Source organism: Equus quagga, chromosome 7, assembly GCF_021613505.1.
Source record: "Equus quagga isolate Etosha38 chromosome 7, UCLA_HA_Equagga_1.0, whole genome shotgun sequence".
Classification (NCBI taxonomy): domain Eukaryota; kingdom Metazoa; phylum Chordata; class Mammalia; order Perissodactyla; family Equidae; genus Equus; species Equus quagga.
This window is the reverse complement of record NC_060273.1, coordinates 101921471-101940789: the sequence shown is the minus strand read 5'-3', so window position 1 is coordinate 101940789 and position 19319 is coordinate 101921471.

The following is a 19319-nucleotide window of genomic DNA, read 5'->3' as shown; positions in this document are numbered from 1 at the left end:
ACATATATGACTTATTGAAGCTTTCACAAACAGATTCCTTTTGTTTTCTTCAAGGGACCATGAAAGCTGCTTGCAGAGGGCAAGTCAGGCAGTGAATTTTCCTGTTTTAATTTCAAAGTTCAGCCTGTTATTTTATGTTCCCAATGGCTTCCTGTTTCTCCTTTCCCTCAGAGTTCAAGACTAACAGCAATTTTCCTCTTGAAAACAATGCAAACATTTCACCCCTAAGGATTACAGGGAGACTGGGCTCATTGACCCGTGTGCACATCTGGCCCTTTATGAGGTACCTTGTGTTTCCCTTTAAATTCAACAAGGGTGGATTTTTTTTCACTGGTGTGGGAGATAATTCCAAAACGGCGTTTATTCAAAGCCCATGCTTGGAGTCATGCCCTTGAGGCTTCTAATTTTGCAGCCTGGAAGAATCACTCTTCTTGAGGTCTGCACTTGGCTTTGATGGCTGAGTATCACAAGTCTTCATCCATCCACAAGACCAGAAATGCCCATGTTGACTCCATGCTGTTGGACCTCTCCCTCTATCACCACGACCTTTCTCTTCTAAAACCTCAGGGAAAGCGATAGGAATCAATGGAGACAGAAAAGACTAGAAAGAGGAATAAATATGTACTAAAATTTATCCTCTAAGATAGAAAGAAATTAAACAGGAAGTGCTATGGTAGCTTAAAAGTGAAATATTTTGGGATGGGCCCAGTGGCCAAGTGGTTAAGTTCATGCACTTCACTTCTGCGGCCCAGGGTTTTGCCAGTTCAGATCCTGGGCACAGACCTACACACTGCTCCTCAAGCCATGCTATGGTGGCACCCCACATAGCACAACCAGAAGGATCTACAACTAGAATATACAACTAGGTCCTGGGGGGCTTTGGGGAGAAGAAGAAAAAGAAAAAAAAGAGAAGATTGGTAACAGATGTCAACTCAGGTGCCAATCTTTGAAGAAAAGTGAAATATTTATAAATTAGAGGCAAATTTGGACATTTAAAAGGCTGTTTAGAAAGAGATAAGACATACTCTGTAGGAAGTCTCAACCCTTCCACCCTTCCCTAGAATGTTTCTTTCCCCAATCACATCACCTCCCCCTTCTCCATGTACACACACCCCTCAACTTGCCAACTGCCAATGGAGTCTGATAATAAGTGGCAGCAAAGGATTTAATCATTTCCCAAGTGAAGCAAGGGAAAGATCTGGTCCTTTGTCTCTAGTATTTATGACTTTCAAGGTGTCAAACAACCTTACATGCTGCAAATGGGAGCAATCACGTTTCCTGACAGAAATCTCACTGTCTACATTTGTTTGCTTAGAGATGACACTTGTTACATCCATCAATCCCAGGAATCAAAACCCTCTGGTTTGCAGCTGCCACCTAGCCATTCGTGGTTTTTAGCTAGTTCTTCATCTGCCAGCCATCTGTCTGTGGTCATTGAGGTAAAGTGAGATTCTTTTCAATTCTATCAATATTTAATGAATACTTACTATGTGTTATTTTTGCACTGAAAAGTGGCAAGTTGAAAGAGATAAAAATGATTACTATATTCTCTGGCTTCAAGTCACTCATAGTCTTAGTCTTTTGAAAATGAGCAGAAACAGGATAACCCAGTGAGTAATGTGACCTTATGCCCATATTCTCCACCAAAGACCGCTAACTGGCTAGAACATGGAGTTGTCAAAAGTGAACTGTGTGTCTTTCACCTGGGACCAAGGACCACCTCTGATACCTGCTGGATGCCTGCAGACCAATATGGGCTATTCCCAACAGGCATAGCCATATAAGACTTCAGAGGTCTTAGGAACTTCTCCAGAGGATAGTGACTATTTTTCTTGCTTAGACTTGAAGGAACCAGATAAATCAGAGTAACTTTGACTGATATTATATTATGGTAACTACATGGCCATCACATGGTGATATAATTAATCTGCAAGAACTAAAATATCTCTATTCTGATCCATTCCCCTTACTAGGTTCCTAGAGAAAAGCAGGCAGATTTACAGTTTAATAAGGGAAATAAAACTAAGACACAGCAGGTAGTATGGTGTACAGAATAAAGCCAAAGCTCTGGAGCCAGACTCTCTGGATTTGAATCCTGATTGTGCTACTTACTAACTGGAAGACCAATGGGCAATTTTCTTAATGTGTCCTATGCCTTGGTTGTTGTATCTGTAAAACTAGGATGAAAATAGTAACATCTGCCTCAGGGAGCTATGAAGGCTAAATGAATTAATACTTTGAAGTGTGTTTAACAAGTATCTCAGCCATATTAAAGGCTCGATAAGTGTTAGATCTTGTTGTTATATTAACCACTGTAAGCAAGTGGTTAATTTAGAACCAACTAATGTAATACTATCCTTGTTGAGAACTCAGAGCTCAGATATATTGATGAAGGCTGGAGAAGTCAGAGTTGGCTTCATGGAGGTGGTGACACTCAAGCTCAGTTTTGCAAATAGGAGAGACTTTCAAGGTGAGGGAATAACAGCTGCAATGTCATACATGTGAATGAGTTAAGGATTGTGCGTCACTAGGAGGCTGCGCAGTATGGTCTACAAGAGTCAAAGCTGCAAGGACGTCAGGCAACAGCAGAAGAGAATAAACACTCACTGTTTAAAATTCCTCCCAAACTAAGTGAGCAATAGTGACGCAAGGTGACAGAATGAGTACGTTGCATAAGATGGCAGAAAACAGTTTTGAAGATAGAATTAATTTATACCAGTACAAGAAAACAAACACCTTTGTTGAACAGAAATTTAGAGGAGTTACTCTAATGTACGGAGGAGGGTGTATAAATCAGACTCTAAGTTTCAAACAACAGCATTCATTCTGTCTGGTTTAAGCAGAAAAGAAATTTATTAAGGAGTATTAACTACCTCCCAGAATGGGAAAGGAAGAGTAGAGTCAAATTGGAGAGTCAGACAGCCCAAACAATGCCCAACCATGCTGGGGCTTCCCTACCTAAAATTCCTTGTCACCACCGCTCAGCGCCCGTCTCACTCAGGACTGGATAACAGAAGCCCCATCACTGCCATCTTTGAAGTAATGGTCTAAGTCAGGGGCTGGCAAACTTGTGGGCTTACCACCTATTTTTGTAAGTAAAGTTTTATAGGAACACAGTCATGCCCACCAGTTAACCTAGTGTCTACAGCTGTGTTTGTGCTACAACCACAGATTTAAAGAGTGAAGACAGCGTCCATGTGGCCCACAAAGCTGAAATATTTACTTTTACATATTTTTTACATACATTTACATATATTTTTTTGTAAAAAATATTTACAGAAAAAGTTTGCCAACCACTGGTCCAGATACTTATTTAGCTCTGAGAAAGAAAAGGGACCCCTGGGGGCTGGCCCCGTGGCCGAGTGGTTAAGTTCGCGGACTCCGCTGCAGGCGGCCCAGTGTTTTGTTGGTTCGAATCCTGGGCACGGACATGGCACTGCTCATCAGACCACGCTGAGGCAGCGTCCCACATGCCACAACTAGAAGGACCCACAACGAAGAATACACAACTATGTACCAGGGGGGCTTTGGGGAGAAAAAGGAAAAAAATAAAATCTTTAAAAAAAAATTGAAAAAAAAAAAAGTTCCCATATCCATCACCAAAGAGAGAATGTAAAAGATGAGGAAGGATGGGAGGCAGCGAGAACCTAACAGAAAAAAGGATCTTCACAGTAAATGCTGAGTGGCTTGACTGATGAGCAGAATGAATGGGAAAAGTCTCTTGCTTCTATACTTTTTGGTGAAATGTAAGACATAAGCAACATAAAATCTTAAAAATCATAGAGGAAAATCTTAAAACTGTCTTAGACTTAGAGCTAGCATTACCTGAAAGAAATGAGAATCAACTTGGTATCAGATGTTCCATTGACACATTGGATCCTAGAATAATGAAGCAGATGGAGAAAGAAGACATAACTATAGTTATGGATAAAATTTTAAATTACAAGAGAATTCAATGTGAAAAATCCATACGGAATGAAAGTTTTATAGGAAAGCAGTACCCAAACAGGCTAAAAAAGAGTAGAAAATATGTACAAACCAGTGGAAAAACAGAAAATATACCCAAAGATCTATACCATAAAAGTCAACAGTTCCTGATCTTCCTTAGATTGTAGCAGCCAAACTTGTCAAGGACACATAATTTCTGTTTTATAAACTATTACAAAGATAGAAAAAAAGTAAGATTTCTTAACTTGGGCTAAGGCTAGTGTAACTCTTATATCTCAAGCAGAAGAGACTGGCATGGAAAAGGGAAGTTGTAAGCAAATCTCACCTTTGAACAAAGATGCAAAACTCCTAAATAATATATTAATAAATCAATTCCAAGAATACATAAAATGAATAATAACTCGTGTAGTTTTATCACTCCATTTCCCCTCTTCTATTAGTTTGGAAGTTATCTTGTCTTCCATTCATTCATTAGTTGTTTATTGCTTTTAAAACTGTTTTTACTTTTTCTTTCCTCTAGCTCTTTAGTTATTCTCAGTGGAAAGGTTGGTCTAAATTATGTAGTCTGCCATTCCTAGAAATAGAGGCTCTGGAACCCTCGTTTTTTAGAAAAAATAATCCAGTGCCTTGAAATATCATACATAAATGTAAATTCTAAATGAAACATGGTATTAGAGGAAAAACTGAAGAATTTTCTATATCATTATCCTGGCCAAAGGGAGTGGTTAAGATGAGAGAAGGAAGATTTATGTCTAAGCAAGACACAAAATCCTATACAGAAAAAAGATTAATAAACTTGACCACATACAAATTTAAACTTATTTAAATTTAAATTTAACTCATTAAAAATTAACAATTACAAATTTAAATTCACCTGACAAAGGACATCATAAATAATGTTAAGAGACAGGAGACAGCTTAAGAGAAGATATTTGGAGCCTATGTAATAAAGGATACTGTCTATACCATGAAGAGGATTTACAAAGCAATAAGAAAATGACAAGGAACTGGCCCCCTTTCAAATAAGCTAAACTTGTCAACAAGCAATTCACAGAACAAGAAATGCAAATGATGAATATAGTTAAGAAGATAATCAACTTCACTAATAATCAGTGAGGTGAAATCAGATTACAGACTAGCGTAGTACTAGTATACACTGCTGGTGAGAGCAAAAAATGTACATACCTTTAGCCAACAATTTGCCTCTGATTATCTATCCTAAAAGATTCACAAATGTTTACAAAGATGCTCGTTTGGAAATTCTCAATACCTCTCAGTGGCTAAATAAAGGTTAAACGTTCAAACTATGAAATACTATGTATCTGTTATAAATAGTGGGATAGATTTATATATGCTTCAGGGAAGTTTCACGGTGAAAAGATATTAGGTAAAAGAAGTAAGTTTGAGAACTGTTCTTTTTCATTTACGTAAAAAAATCCCACGTGTATTTGTGCATACATATTTATAAATGCTAAAACAAAACTGGAAAGATGCACACCAAATTGTTAGCAATGTTTGCGTGTGGGAGGCCTTTGAGAGCTGGATGTGGGTGGGTGGGGATTTCACATGTTTCCCTACATCATAATATATTTCCTGAATATTTTATAATGAGCTATATTCATTCATTACTTATGTATTAAAAGAAAAAATATAGCGCATAGGCTGCGAGAGACAATTAAAGGAGCCTGAGCTTTGGAGTCAGGCACACTTGGTTTCTATAATACTGGCTTTTGCTGGCTGGCTGTGACTTTAGGCAGGTCACTCAGGCTCTCCGAACCTTCATCTGAATTTATACATCTTTAAAATGAGAGTCATTACATGAAAATATGTATGCAAATGTCAAACGATGCTTTGCAATTAATAGGTTTTCAATAAAATTGGCTGTGTTCTTTCTCTTGGGGAATAGAGAAAAATAAGTAAGGCAGAGGCGGGGCAGAGACCTCATCTTCAAGACTTTGAAAGTGAGGAAGAACTGCTTAGCTTTTAGTGGGTCAGCAGGTGAGCCACTGTAAAATCTTAAACTGGAGAGTGGCTTGATCCAAAAGATGTTTTAGGAAGATTACTTTGGCGATTCTAAAGAGAAAAACAAGTCCATTGGCATAGCTTTATCTCTTTTTCTGTATAAATGGTGACGTTGTAGAAATGGAAATCTTTATGATGCATCATTTGTCTTTTATTTTCAGAAATGTCCTAGCTGAGGATCTGGATAGAAGAAAGCTCCCCAGAGAAACCCATAGCCGTGTAGCTTCATTTGATCCTCTCAGAATCAGCATTGTGGCTAAACTCCAATGGAGTCAGTTTCTCTTATTGCTCTTCATGAGGACCGTCTATTTTTCTTTCAGATTTCTAAGCTACCACTGCAGATATCGAAGCACAATCAATTGTTCCTTAGTAAGTTGGAGGATACCTTGAAAGTAGACCTGGATTAGTCATGGCACAAAATTTTTTCATCACAAATATTCCAAAAAATATTTCTCAAAGTTAGGATAGACTTTCTGTGTTTCCCTGGGAGATAACTAATATTCTGGAAGGACACTCTCACATGGCATGCCCATATCAGCCTAGCCAAGGCTCAGGGCTCCTAGTTTGGTCATTCAGGATAACTTTGATGTCCCAACACATGTTCCCTAGAGGATAACACTTATCTGTGGCCCACTTAATGATAATAGTAACAATAATGAATAAATCTGCATAGTAACTTGGAGTTTGCAAATCCTTCAAATATCTACAAATGTGTGCTCCTTAACAATCTTTCCACTAGGGCTCTCTCACCCTGTGTCTTTGTCTTCATATTCTTTCCACACCAGAAACCATCCTGGTTGAATTTCTGGATTTTGGTAGTGTTACACTAAGCTCAGCCTTGAGAAGGTAGGGGATAGGGATTAGCCTTTTTGGTGTTCAGTGTGCTATCAAGTCATGCCGCTGCTCATATTAGTTTCCAAAGACTTAGAAATAAAGATTTTTGTAGTTAGTGCTGAAAGCAGATAGGCTGAAGTGGATGAAACATTAAGACAGCAACTGCTTTATGCCTCTTGGTACACCCTGCAAGTCATTCAACAACCTGCTCTAAGAACCACACTTTTGCAGGCTCCTTTATATACATTCTATACTATGGGATGAACATTGAATTTATAGAAAGATCACACTGAGATGGTCTAAGGCACTCTGCTGCCTGGAAGATAAAGAAGCCAAGGTAAGCTTCTCGAAGCTTTAGAAGTAGGAAAGACAGAGTAGACAATACAAATTGCATAACCCAAAGCTGAGGTCTATGCCATTGCTTTAATCTTGTTTTCTATTCCCTAGTGTTCAGCCTACCCATTACACCCTTATTTCCATGCCCACACTAGATTCTCCTGATAGAAGACTTCTGTGAAGCTATTCCCAAAGCTGCATTATCTAAGAGAAGGTATAGTAAGCCACTTTTCTGGTTAAGAATCCTGTCTGACAGATTTCCTCTTCAATTGACCTGTGTGGTTTTGGATCTGTCCTTTGACTTCTCTGTGCCTCAGCATTTCCTCCCGTAAAGCTGACTTAAGACAAATTTGTACAGAGGCTCATGCTTCTGACCAGGATGGTATAACAAAATGTGGATTTCTCCTCCTGCCTGAAACAATTTTAAAAATGGACAAAATATGTGAAAATATGGCTCTCAAGACACTGAACACCTGGTAACAAAGAGTGATCACTGAGAAATAAAAACAAATGAAGTGAGCTCTACAATTCCCCAGATTACTGCCTGGAAAAAGTCTCCAGGCTGCAGTTCAGGGAGGGCAAAACCGGGCAGATTAGAGGTCTTCCTGAGTTGAGGAGAAGGAGCTGGCTGTTTGAGGAAACCAATCAAGCTGGAGTTCACAAAGCAGAGTACTAAATAAGAGAGATGTCAGAAAGAGAAACTAGAAGGTCTTGAAAGGGTCCCCACTGAGTATTCAGTTGAGTACTGATGAAAGCATCTATGTGAGAAAACTATCTGAGATCAGGAAAAGGACCACTAAAAGGATTAGAGAGAACAATGTCTGGAGCTCACACAGGGCTGGAAATAGTAGTGATTCCATCAGCCAGAATGGGAAACCTCATAATTCCTGGGGCATTGGATACCTAACTGATAAAGGTCTTGTCTCAGTAGTGAGGCATAATTACCCTTAGACTAATTGCTACTCTGGGCCCATTGAAAAAGCTTGAAAGCAAGACCTAAACAATCAAACTGTTTCCAGTAATGTAATTGTGTCCCAGAACAAAGCTCATGAATATTTTTAGGAACACGCAAATATCCTCCACCTAAGGTAAAGTTAATAATGTCTGGCATCCAAACCAATGTTACCAGGTGTCTTGAGAGGCAGGAAAAAAACAACTCATAATGAGGGAAAAAAATAAATCCATTGAAACTAACTCAGAAATGACACAAATGATGGAATTAGTAGTCAAGGACATTAAAAGAGTTTCTCTAACACTATTCCATATGTTCAACATGCTAGAAGAATGATTGAACATGCTAAGAGAGACATAGTAAATATAAAAATAAAAATTTTAGAGATGAAAACTGTAATATCGGAGGTGAAAAATATACTAATAGGATTGATGAAAGGACTAACGAACAAAAAGACATAGCAATATAAACTATCTAAAATGAAACAGAGAGAAAAAGGACTGAAAAAATTGAACAGAGCATCAGTGAACTGAGGCACAACTTGAAGTAGCCAGAGATAAGCATAATTGGAATCTCTGAAGGAGAAAGTGAGGAAGGGGATAGGAAAAAGCATTTCAAGTAATAATGGCTGAGAGTTTCTAAATTTGATGGAAACTATAACCCATAGATCTGAGAAGCTCAATAAAACTCAAGCACAAGAAACACAAAGAAAACTACACCATGGCAAATCACAATCAAATTTCTTAAAATAAGTGATAAAGAAATGCAGTCAGAAACAAAAATAATAAAAGACCTAGGGATAAATTTAACCAGGGAGGTGAAAGACCTGTACACTGAAAACTATAAGACATTGTTGAAAGAAATCAAAGAAGACATAAAGAAATGGAAATGTATTCTGTGCTCATGGATTGGAAGAATAAGCATAGTTAAAATGTCCATATTACCCAAAGCAATCTACAGATTCAATGCAATCCCTATCAAAGTCCTAGTGACATTTTTCACAGAAATAGAACAAAGAATCCTAAAATTTGCACAGAACAACTAAAGGCCCCAAATAGCCAAGCAATCTTGAGAAAAAAGAACAAAGCTGGAGGTATCACAAGCCCTGATTTTGAAATATACTACAAAGCTATAGTAATCAAAACAGCATGAGGCTGGTACAAAAATAGACACAAGATCAATGGAACAGAATCAAGAGCCCAGAATTAAACCCACATATTTATGGACAACTAATTTTCAAGAAAGAAGCCAAGAACATATAATGGAGAAAGGAAAGTCTCTTCAGCAAATGGTGTTGGGAAAACTGGACAGCCACATACAAAAGAATGAAACTAGACCAATATTTTACACCATACACAAAAATTAGTTCAAAATGGATTAAAGACTTGATATAAGACCTGAAACCATAAAACTCCTAGAAGAAAGTACAGGCAGTACATTCTTTGACATTGGCCTTAGCAGTATCTTATTGAATATGTCTCCTCAAGCAAGGGGAACAAAAGCAAAAATAAACAAATGGGACTATGTCAAACTAATAAGCTTCTGCACAGCAAAAGAAACCATCAACAAAACAAAAAGACAACTTAACAATTGGGAGAAGATATTTGCAAACCATCTATCAGATAAGGGGTTAATATCCAAATTATACAAAGAACTCATAAAGCTCAACAACAAAAAAACTAACAACCCAAGTAAAAAATGGGCAATGGATCTGAACAGACATTTTTCCAAAGATATACAGATGGCCAACAAGCACATGAAAAGACGTTCAACATCACTAAATATTGAGGAAATGCAAATCAAAACTACAATAAGATATCACCCATCACACATCAGAATGGCTATTATTAAGAAGACAAGAAATAACAAGTGTTGGAAAGGATGTGGAGAAAAAGAAACACTGGTAACCTGCTGGTAGGAATGTAAATTGGTGCAACCACCATGGAAAACAATATGGAGATTCCTCAAAAAAATAAGAATAGAACTACCATATGATCCAGCTATTCCATTTCTGGGTATTTATCCAGAGAATACAAAACACTAATTGGAAAATATACCCCTATGTTCATTGCAGCATTATTTACAATAGCCAAGCCATGAAAACAACTGAAGTGCCCACCAATGGATGACTGGATAAAGAAGATGTGATATATATATACAATGGAATACTACTTGGCCATAAAAAAGAAGAAATCTTGCCATTTGCAATAACATGGATGGACTTTCAGGGTATTATACTAAGTGAAATAAGTCAGATGGAGAAAGACATTTGTGATTTCACTTGTATGTGGAAGATTTTTTTTAAAAAGAACAACAAACACATGGATACAGAGACCTGATTGATGGTTACCAAAGGGGAAGGGGTAGGGGGAGGCCAAAAGGGATAAAGGTGAACATTTGTACAGTCACAGATGGAAACTAGACTTTTGGTGGTGAACGCTATGTAGTGTATACAGAAGTTTAATTATAATGATGTAGGTACGCCTAAAATCTGTGTAACATTTACACCCAATGTTACCTCAATAAAAAAAAAAAGAAAGAAAGAAAGGAATGCAGTCAGAGAAAAAAGGTACATTACATACACACTGAGAAACAATGGCAGCGATCATAGCAGATTGCTTGTCTTAAACCATACAGTCTAGAAGACAATGGAGCTTCAATGTACTGAAAGAAAAACAGTCAACTTAGAATTCTTAATTCCACTAAAATATCTCGCAAAGGCAAAGGCAAAACAAAGGCGTTTTGTGCATGCAGAAGCTGAACCAATTCATCATCAATAGATCTTCCCTATAAGAAATGTACAAATAAGTGTTTGACACAGAAGTAAAATTATACCAGATAAAAACACTAGAAATGTTTATAGGAAATAAAGAGGATAGGGGAACAAGTTAAACTACACCATGAAGAGACAATCAGCCAGATCCACTTATTTTCTTTAAGAAACCAAAGAAATAAATATAAAACATGGCTAGAATGTGAACTGGTTTAGATTAACAAGAGTTAGAGACAAACTCTATACACCCACTAGAAGGGCTAACATTAAAAACACTGAAAATGCAAAATGTTGGCAAGGATATGATTCAACCAAAACTTTCATACATTGCTGGTGGGAGTGTGAAAGGTACAATCACTTTGGAAAATTCCTTAGAGGTTTCATATAATATATGTTTACATAGATTTTATCATATTATAAACCAGCAGTTTCAATCCCAGGTATTTACCCTAGAAAATAAAAACTTAGATCTACAAAAAGACTTAAAAGAAAAGGTTTATAACATCTTTACTCATAACAGCCTCAAACTGTTAACAATGTAGTCAACAGGTAAATGGCTAGACAAATCACGGTCTACCCATACAGTGGAATAATACTTAGCAATATGAAGCAATATGTAACTAATGGAAGCAAAAACACGGAGGAATCGCAAAAAAACGTTAAGCTGAGCAAAAAATGCCAGACAAAAAAGGGCTATATACTCCATAATAACATTCACATGAAGTTCTAGAACAGTCAAAGCCAGTCTATGAACAGTGACTGCCTCTGGGGTAGGGGATAGAAATTGACTTGGAAAGGACTTAAGAAAATTTTCTGGAATGATGGAAATGTTCCATATCTTGATAAGAGTATGAGTCAAACAAATGCATACATTTGCCAAAAATTAATTGAACTGTACACTTAAGATTTGTGCCTTTAATTATATATCAATTATACCTCAATTTAAAAAAGAGGAGGTGGAGGGTAAAATACATTATCATCAAAGGTGTGGACCCTATTTAGATCCTAATACAAAATAAAACCTGACTGGAAAACACTTTTTTTAGGCAATGAGAGAAATTTGAAAATGGTCAGACAGACAGATGATATCAAAGAATTAGTGATAATTTTGTCTGAGTGACAAACCTGTCATGGTTATATAAGAAAATGTCTTTATTTTTATTCCTAGCTGGAGAATACTTTAGAAAGCGATTTGTATCAAATGGAAACTGAAGGTTCCCCCACAAGAGATCTTCACGATTTGATACTTGAGCCCCAGGCTGGTGCCTCCATGGACATAGACGGACCTGCATTTTCTTGGTCCCTGGTATTGCTGGTAGTGAGGGCTCCGTGCCTGGGACTCAGGAGGGGAATTGCTCCTGGCTCTGTTCCTTTTAGTACGTCACCCTCCCATATACTCTATATTTTAGATAGTGGTTATAACTCAGGATGATATGATCTGAGCTCAAGAGTTGTTTCATGTTAACTGTGTCCAAACTTTTTGATCACACATGCTATATATCCCAAGATATGTATGCTTATTTATTAATTTTACACATACATGCACACCGATGTCCTAATATATTTTGAGCATGATAAAACGTTACAAAATTGAAATTAAGGGGCTGGCCCTGTGGCCTAGTGGTTAAGTTTGGCACACTCCACTTCAGTGGCCCAGGTTTGGTTCCTGAATGCAGACCCACACCAGTCGCTGGCAGTCATGCTGTGGTGGTGACCCACATACAAAATAGAGGAAGATGGGCACAGATGTTAGCTCAGGGTGAATCTTCCTCAAGCAAAAAGAGGAAGATTGGCAACAGATGTTAGATCAGAGCCAATCTTCCTCAACAAAAAATAAAAAATAAATGAAATTAAAATATGGAGTAAAGGTGAAATAAATATCATTTTAAAATTTCTTATTAATCTTGATAGCTTCATGGTATCATTCATCTCAAAATGAAGCTATAAAAAGACAAAATACACTTAAGACAAAGATTTTTCATGATGATGGTATGTATGATCTACCTTAGAGTAAGGCAGTTACCCCAGAACTTGCATTTGAGGAAAGCAGTGACTTTGTGGAGCCACCAGTGGTCCAAAGGAGAACAAGCTGCCCTTCAGCACTAAGCACGATGGGAATCTTTCACGTGTATAGAATCCTGCACTGTGCCACCACCTCACATGGCAGGGCCTGCTCCTGTGGCACCACCTCACTTCAGGCTATCCATTTAGACTATGTTTTTTTCCCAGGTGTCCCAGGCTAAAATGTTATGCACAGGCAATGGCTGATCCAGTTCTTACAAAGCTCTCTCTGTTCCTCTGCACTTTCTCTCACCTGGACTTTGCACAGCATCCTTGCTGGTCTCTCTGCCTCCCCTCTTGAACCTTGCTGCCCTGTACTATGAAATCAAACTTTCCAAGATTCCATGTTACCCACAGAAAAAGTCCCATGCATCTTTACCTGGCAGACCACCCTCAAACCCAACTTTATTTCCTGTTGCTTCCTTCTACAGTCGTTAACTTTCTTGGTCCCTTTACTGTTCCCAAACATTCTAGGCACATTCCTGCATCCTAGTTTTGCTCATGCTTCTCCCTCTGTCTGAAATGCTGTCTCCTCCCTACCTTACTTAATAATCCTTAGTTTCAATTTCCAGTTTAGGTGCCACCTCTCTACAGGCATTTTTGGACCATTCTGGCCTCTTTAAAATTCCTCCTTTCCTAAATGCCTACAGTAGTTATTGAAGTTCTCTCTCACGTTGTTATTAGACTATGATTTATGCTCCTTTTATATTTTTTGTCTAATCTGGGCACAATGAAGACGCTGAATGAAGAAATGAATAAGTGAATGAATGAATGACTCTGATTTACTCTCCTCTCTGGAGTGCTATCTTATCCTGATACTTTTTTCTAAAAGGACACATAGCAGCTAAGCTGTAGGGATTGGAAAAACCCACAAAGGTCATGATATTGCCCAAACTGTGAAGATTATAGTCCTGACCTCCAGGGTAACTGATTTCTAACCTCTCCCTGACCTCATTCCTTCTGCCAGGCTGTCTGGCACTGCCTGAACTCCCTAGTCACAGTGGATTTTGTTTCTCAACTTGCCTGTCTGGTCTGCTTTCTGGCCCAGGGTAGGAGAAGAAGGACACCTTGGAGGCAGGGCTTACCACCCCGTAAGGATGAATTCAGTACCTACACCCCCTGAAGAAGGGTACAAGACTAGAGTAGGTTGAAAAATTGACTCTAAAGGAGCCACGATCAGATTATTGAGGTTGGAGCAGAAGTGCAGCAAAGATTAGATGTTGATGTGAGAAGAATAATGTCAGGAAAGTGTGCTTTGGACATTATGTGAAGGGGAAATCACGAGAGCCCAGAGGTCATCTGCTATCTCTTAACTTCCTTCTAGGCACTGAGAGATGGATGATTTCCTTCTAGATGTTTTCCCTACAAACTGGATAGTGGTCAGTAGGCATGTAGTGGGACCAAGTAACTGAGTAGGTTTTTCCTAGGCAGAGGAGAAGTAACGAAGACAATAGAATGTCTATCCGATAACTTCAGCATTTCTATTAAAAAATAAGCTCTTTATTTAAGATAAGAGCATTCATACAAAACACTAATCACCAATGAGTGTGTTAGGCAGACCAATTTAGTGCTCCTAGGTTCAACTTGGTACTGTCTCTATTTGAACATTAACTTGCTTTAAATGCTTAATCTAATGCTGAATTTCTTAATTTTTTATTTTGAGTTAATTAAACATATGCTTTGTGTTTAACATTCAAAATGTAAAGAACTATTCTTTTACCAATTTTTCTGTGAATTCCATTTTAACCTTTCGTGGAGTAGCCCCAAACAGTGCTCTGGTAAATAGGTAAATATGGATTTTAGAGCTGCTGCTTTAAAATGTATGGGCATATGAGGATAAGATAAGGCCATAAGATGGAAATGTAGTCCCTAGATCAATATTTTTAGCCTGGCAATCTAGAACAAGGGGAAAATGTGAAGAAAGAAGAGGAAAGGTTTTGAGACACTGTATCAGAAAGCAGAGAGTAGTTAGGAATTTATCCACCAACCGGAAGATGCAACTTGGCTGGAAAGACTTGAAGCAGGACAGAAGTAGTGATGTAGGGGCAACAGTCAGTGCGAGCAGCAAAGGCCTGATGACCGCAGCATGATAGACAGTTTCAGCAGAATGAGAGCACAAGTAGCTGATGAAACTTAAAAAAAGAAGAGAGAGACAGAGAGTGCTACATCCTGTTGTGTGCCTTACTGATATCAAACTATGAACTGTGTCAAACAAGGTCACTGTGTATTTATAACTTGCCTATCTATGCTACCATAGAAATAAAATATTTGTATTTTGCTGTATTTAAATATTTATTATATTTGGTTTCTTTTTTCCATTAAACATAGTGTTTATCCTCTAGATGGCCTGACCATGGGATGTGCTGAAAAGGCAGATAGGAAGCATGGAGACTATAGAGAATGTGAAGGGACAGAGAGATCGTGCATAGAAAAGTGCATCAAGCATGTATGCACAGCTTAAAGAATAAGTAGAAATTGCGTGAGCATAGAGGTACCCCCCCAGGTCAAGGAATCCAACTTCCCAGCATCCAGAAGTTCCCTCCTTGTCCTTCCTTGTCATCACTGCACTCCCTCTCCTGAGCTCAGGAAGATATTATCTTAGTTTCTTCTAAAACCTTTATAATTTTGCCTTTTACATTTAGGTTTATAATCAACCCTGAACAAATTTTTGTATATGGGATGAGGTACAAGTCCAACTTATTTCTTTTCCTCATTTGGATACACAACTGTCCCAGTACCAATTACGACGAAGCCTGTCTCCACGGTGCTGCCTAAATCAGTGATCTGTCTCTGGGCCCTGAATTTGTTTATCATGTTCTAAAGAGACACTTTAAAAGTTGATTAGTTTAAGCCTCTGATTATTCATTCTCGCTCCCCTTTCTTGAGCCTCAAGGCTTTCTCTCTTTTTAACAATCTTCATTAAGTCCTCACACTAAGGACTTAACCTCATAACCATACAAAGGTGTTTCTATTGTTATCCCCAGTTGGTTTGGAGGTTAAGTAACTTGCCCAACATCACCCAGCCAGTTTGTGACGAAGCCAAGATTCCAAATTCTGTCCTCCTGCCTTGTACTCTGAAGCCCCAATGCCTTCCAGTGATGGTCAGCAACCTGTCTCTGACCATTTCAGTCACAATCTTTTAAGTGTCCTGCCTATAACCTGCCCTGAACCAGCCTGCTCCTCTAAACACATAACTTGCTCTCTGTGTCTAGCTGTCTGGAGACGTGCCTGCTGATTGGATTCGAATTCTTTGTCTATTTAAAGAATCAAATATCAGTCAGCCGCTCAGGCAATCCAAGCCTCAGGTTCTGTGCTGTGTGCTCTTGCCAAGTGTTCTTGGCTAGATCTGGGGTTTTCCCAAAAGGGTTGGATACTGGATACTCACTCCTCAGCCTAATTTTCAACCTGTGATGCTTTCCTGAGCTCATACAGGTGGGTGATTGTGCAGCTTCTCCTTTGTGTGTAAAGAATGTTCCTTCATCAGCCCAGATTTACTCTTCTCAAAGTTATCAGTGAGCGATGGCAGCCTGTGGGAATGGGAGAGCTGATTGGAGGATTGGAAATGGGTCCTTGGATTGACGTGCATTACTTGGGTTGCCAAGCAGGGCTACATTTTCAAGAGGGATAATTATCCAAGGTCTGTTTCAGAGCTGAAATCTGGTTTATAAAAAAGAAGTGGTTAGGGGCAGTGCCATTCACAATGAATCTGCCAAATCCTTGATCAAGAAATATTCTCAGAATGTTGGCAATCACTTCTGGGTTACCCTACTTACACAATAGTTCCCAAAGCTGCCAGATACACTGGTATGAAATGCTTAAGTAAGCTCAATAAACAATGTGGGAGTTCAATTGCCTTTCTCTGAAATATCTTACTGACTTTGAATATGAAGAATTTGGATAATCTTTCCAGCTACAAAAACACATGTCAGAGCATGGACACTGCTACCTTGTCCCATTTACATGACGTTGCCACATACTGACACAGCCCCCATGAGGTTGTGTGAGGGATGGATGAAACATATGGCTTTGTTGCTTAAATGCTTTATAATTCTTTTTCCTAAGGCTCCTCACTTGAGATATGGTGGCCAAAGGGCAACAGAATTTTGGAAAGAATAGTTCAGGTTTCATCCCAGGGTTATTCCATGCCTGGTGGTCCCCCACAACACATTCTTAGGTTTAATGACAACTTGTCAACAACAAGACTTTAGCTGTTAGCACAGGTGGTGCATTCTGCTGAGAAATGTGGTAGACAATGCAAGGCCACTGCTTGGATGTGTAGTGACTATTCTCTCTTTTTTTAAGACTCAGAAAGATCCTACTTTTCTCGAGGCATGGAATGTGCCTGTATTTATTGACCTTTTGTGCCACCAGATTCTTCACTACCAGTCTATAACATGAAGATGCTTTTGATACATCACCTTTTCAGACACACTCCCTCTTTTACACTTTCTTTCATCAGCACTTGTCACTCCTATCTACATGGGCTCCAAGAATGACCTCAGATGATTACGTAAGTATTAGATTTATTTATGAGGAAGGACATAGATTTCCTCATGGCAAAACACTGAATTTCAGAGATGCCTTCTCTTCAAAATCAGCTGAAAGCTAAGTGTATATTTCAGAATCTTCTGGCACTGGAGAAAGCTGAGAGAATGAGGAAAGACTACTCAGTCAATATAACATGTTCTGTACTTGCATATAACTAGTTCCATGCAAAGACATTTCTCAAAGTCTGAATTTTTGCTGTGAATCCCCAAAATTGCTAATACAGAGTGTTTTACTCTAAATGGGGCTCAGGAAAAATTAGTGAAAACCTGTAATATTAAATTTTGGATGTGATCTTCAACATATAATGTCTAAACAGAGAATTTGCTCCTTGTTAGCAGCAAAGAACTTGGCATTGGTTAGGAAATCTAGGAGAATGCAAGTTACAGATGGATAGCTGCTAAGTTGTTTCCCTCTCTCGTCTGTGAGTTTGGGATATGGTAGATCAGAGTCCTGCTCTTATGCTCTTACTTCCAAATAAAAAATCTTTCTGGGGGCATCAAGAATTGAAAGAAAGAGAGAGACTCTCTGATGTGTTCTAAGATAAACCAATAAAAGAAAAAGGCAACGTCTGGAAAACAGATTGAGGTAGTTAGGGCAGCTGATGCTGCTTCCCTCCACCCCCGAATCTGTGCTAGCTGAAACATGAAGCAAGGTGGAATCCAAAGAAGGGTGCGTGAAGCCAAGACGAGACTGGTTGACATATGAAGCCAGATGGAGGCTTCCATCTCCACCTCATCCCACCACACTCCATTATCATTTGCAAGCACTTTTGAGAAGTCTCTCTCTGGCTTCTCAGAGTAGATTTAGGGTTGGCACTCTCTCTGTAAGTTCTCTCCTTCAGTGTGCCTGTATCTTCATTTCTCTGGCCAAACATGTCCTGGGGATCGGAGGTGTGTAGTAAATGTTTCAGTCAAGCTTGCTTTGGAATCTGGGGTTTTAATCAATAAGATTGAAGGGGCAAGGAAATTCCAGGAGATGGATTTGTATAGAATAATAATAGTATGGTGACATCCAGCTTACAGACTATTTCCACCTGAGGTGGCAGTGACTCTCTCTTTTTGGTCGTGATTGGTTACAGGCAACCACAGCCACATCCTGACACCAAATAGGTGCCAAAAGTTGTTGAAGTTGTGATGAGCAAAGAAATCTGTCATTTCACTTGACATCATAATCATCTACTGAAGAAGCTAAAGCAGTTGTCATCCATTTTCACTTTGTAGATGAGGAAATTGAGTCTCAGAAAGAGTAAATGCTTTTCCCCTAGAACTCAAGCTGCTGGGTTGCTGCATTGAAAAAATAACCCAGTTGCTTTTATTCCAAATCCAATGTTCCTTTTACTATACCAAAGAAAGAGAAATGGAAAAGAAGGAGGCTAGAGGTAATTTGAGCCAGACTTCTAGGGAAATGGATGAATTTCTAGTTTTCTGTTGTTAAGGAGGTTGGGGTTTCGTCCATAGCCTGAATCCAGTGAGGGTCTAGAGAGGTCAGTTGGAGGCTGTCGGGGGCCACAAGGAGATGGGCTTCTTCGGGCTTTTTCACAGAACCAGAAATTGGTTTGGAAGGGATGATGTTAAGAAATAGAGTATCTATAAAAATTGAAAGCAGAATTTGGGATAAAAGGACTTAAAAGGCGAGGGATAGAGATGGGGCTTAGGGGTTACAATACGCAAAGATAAGAAGGAGGATGGGCCCAGCAACTTGGGAGGACTCTAAGAGTTAGAGCTAGGGTGTTTTGAGAAGAACACAGTTGAGCTAGGATGAAACCTGCAAACCAAAAAGTAGTACAGTTGACTTGCAGGGAAAAGGTAGCATGTTTAATCAATGTGTCTCTATGGTGGAGCCATG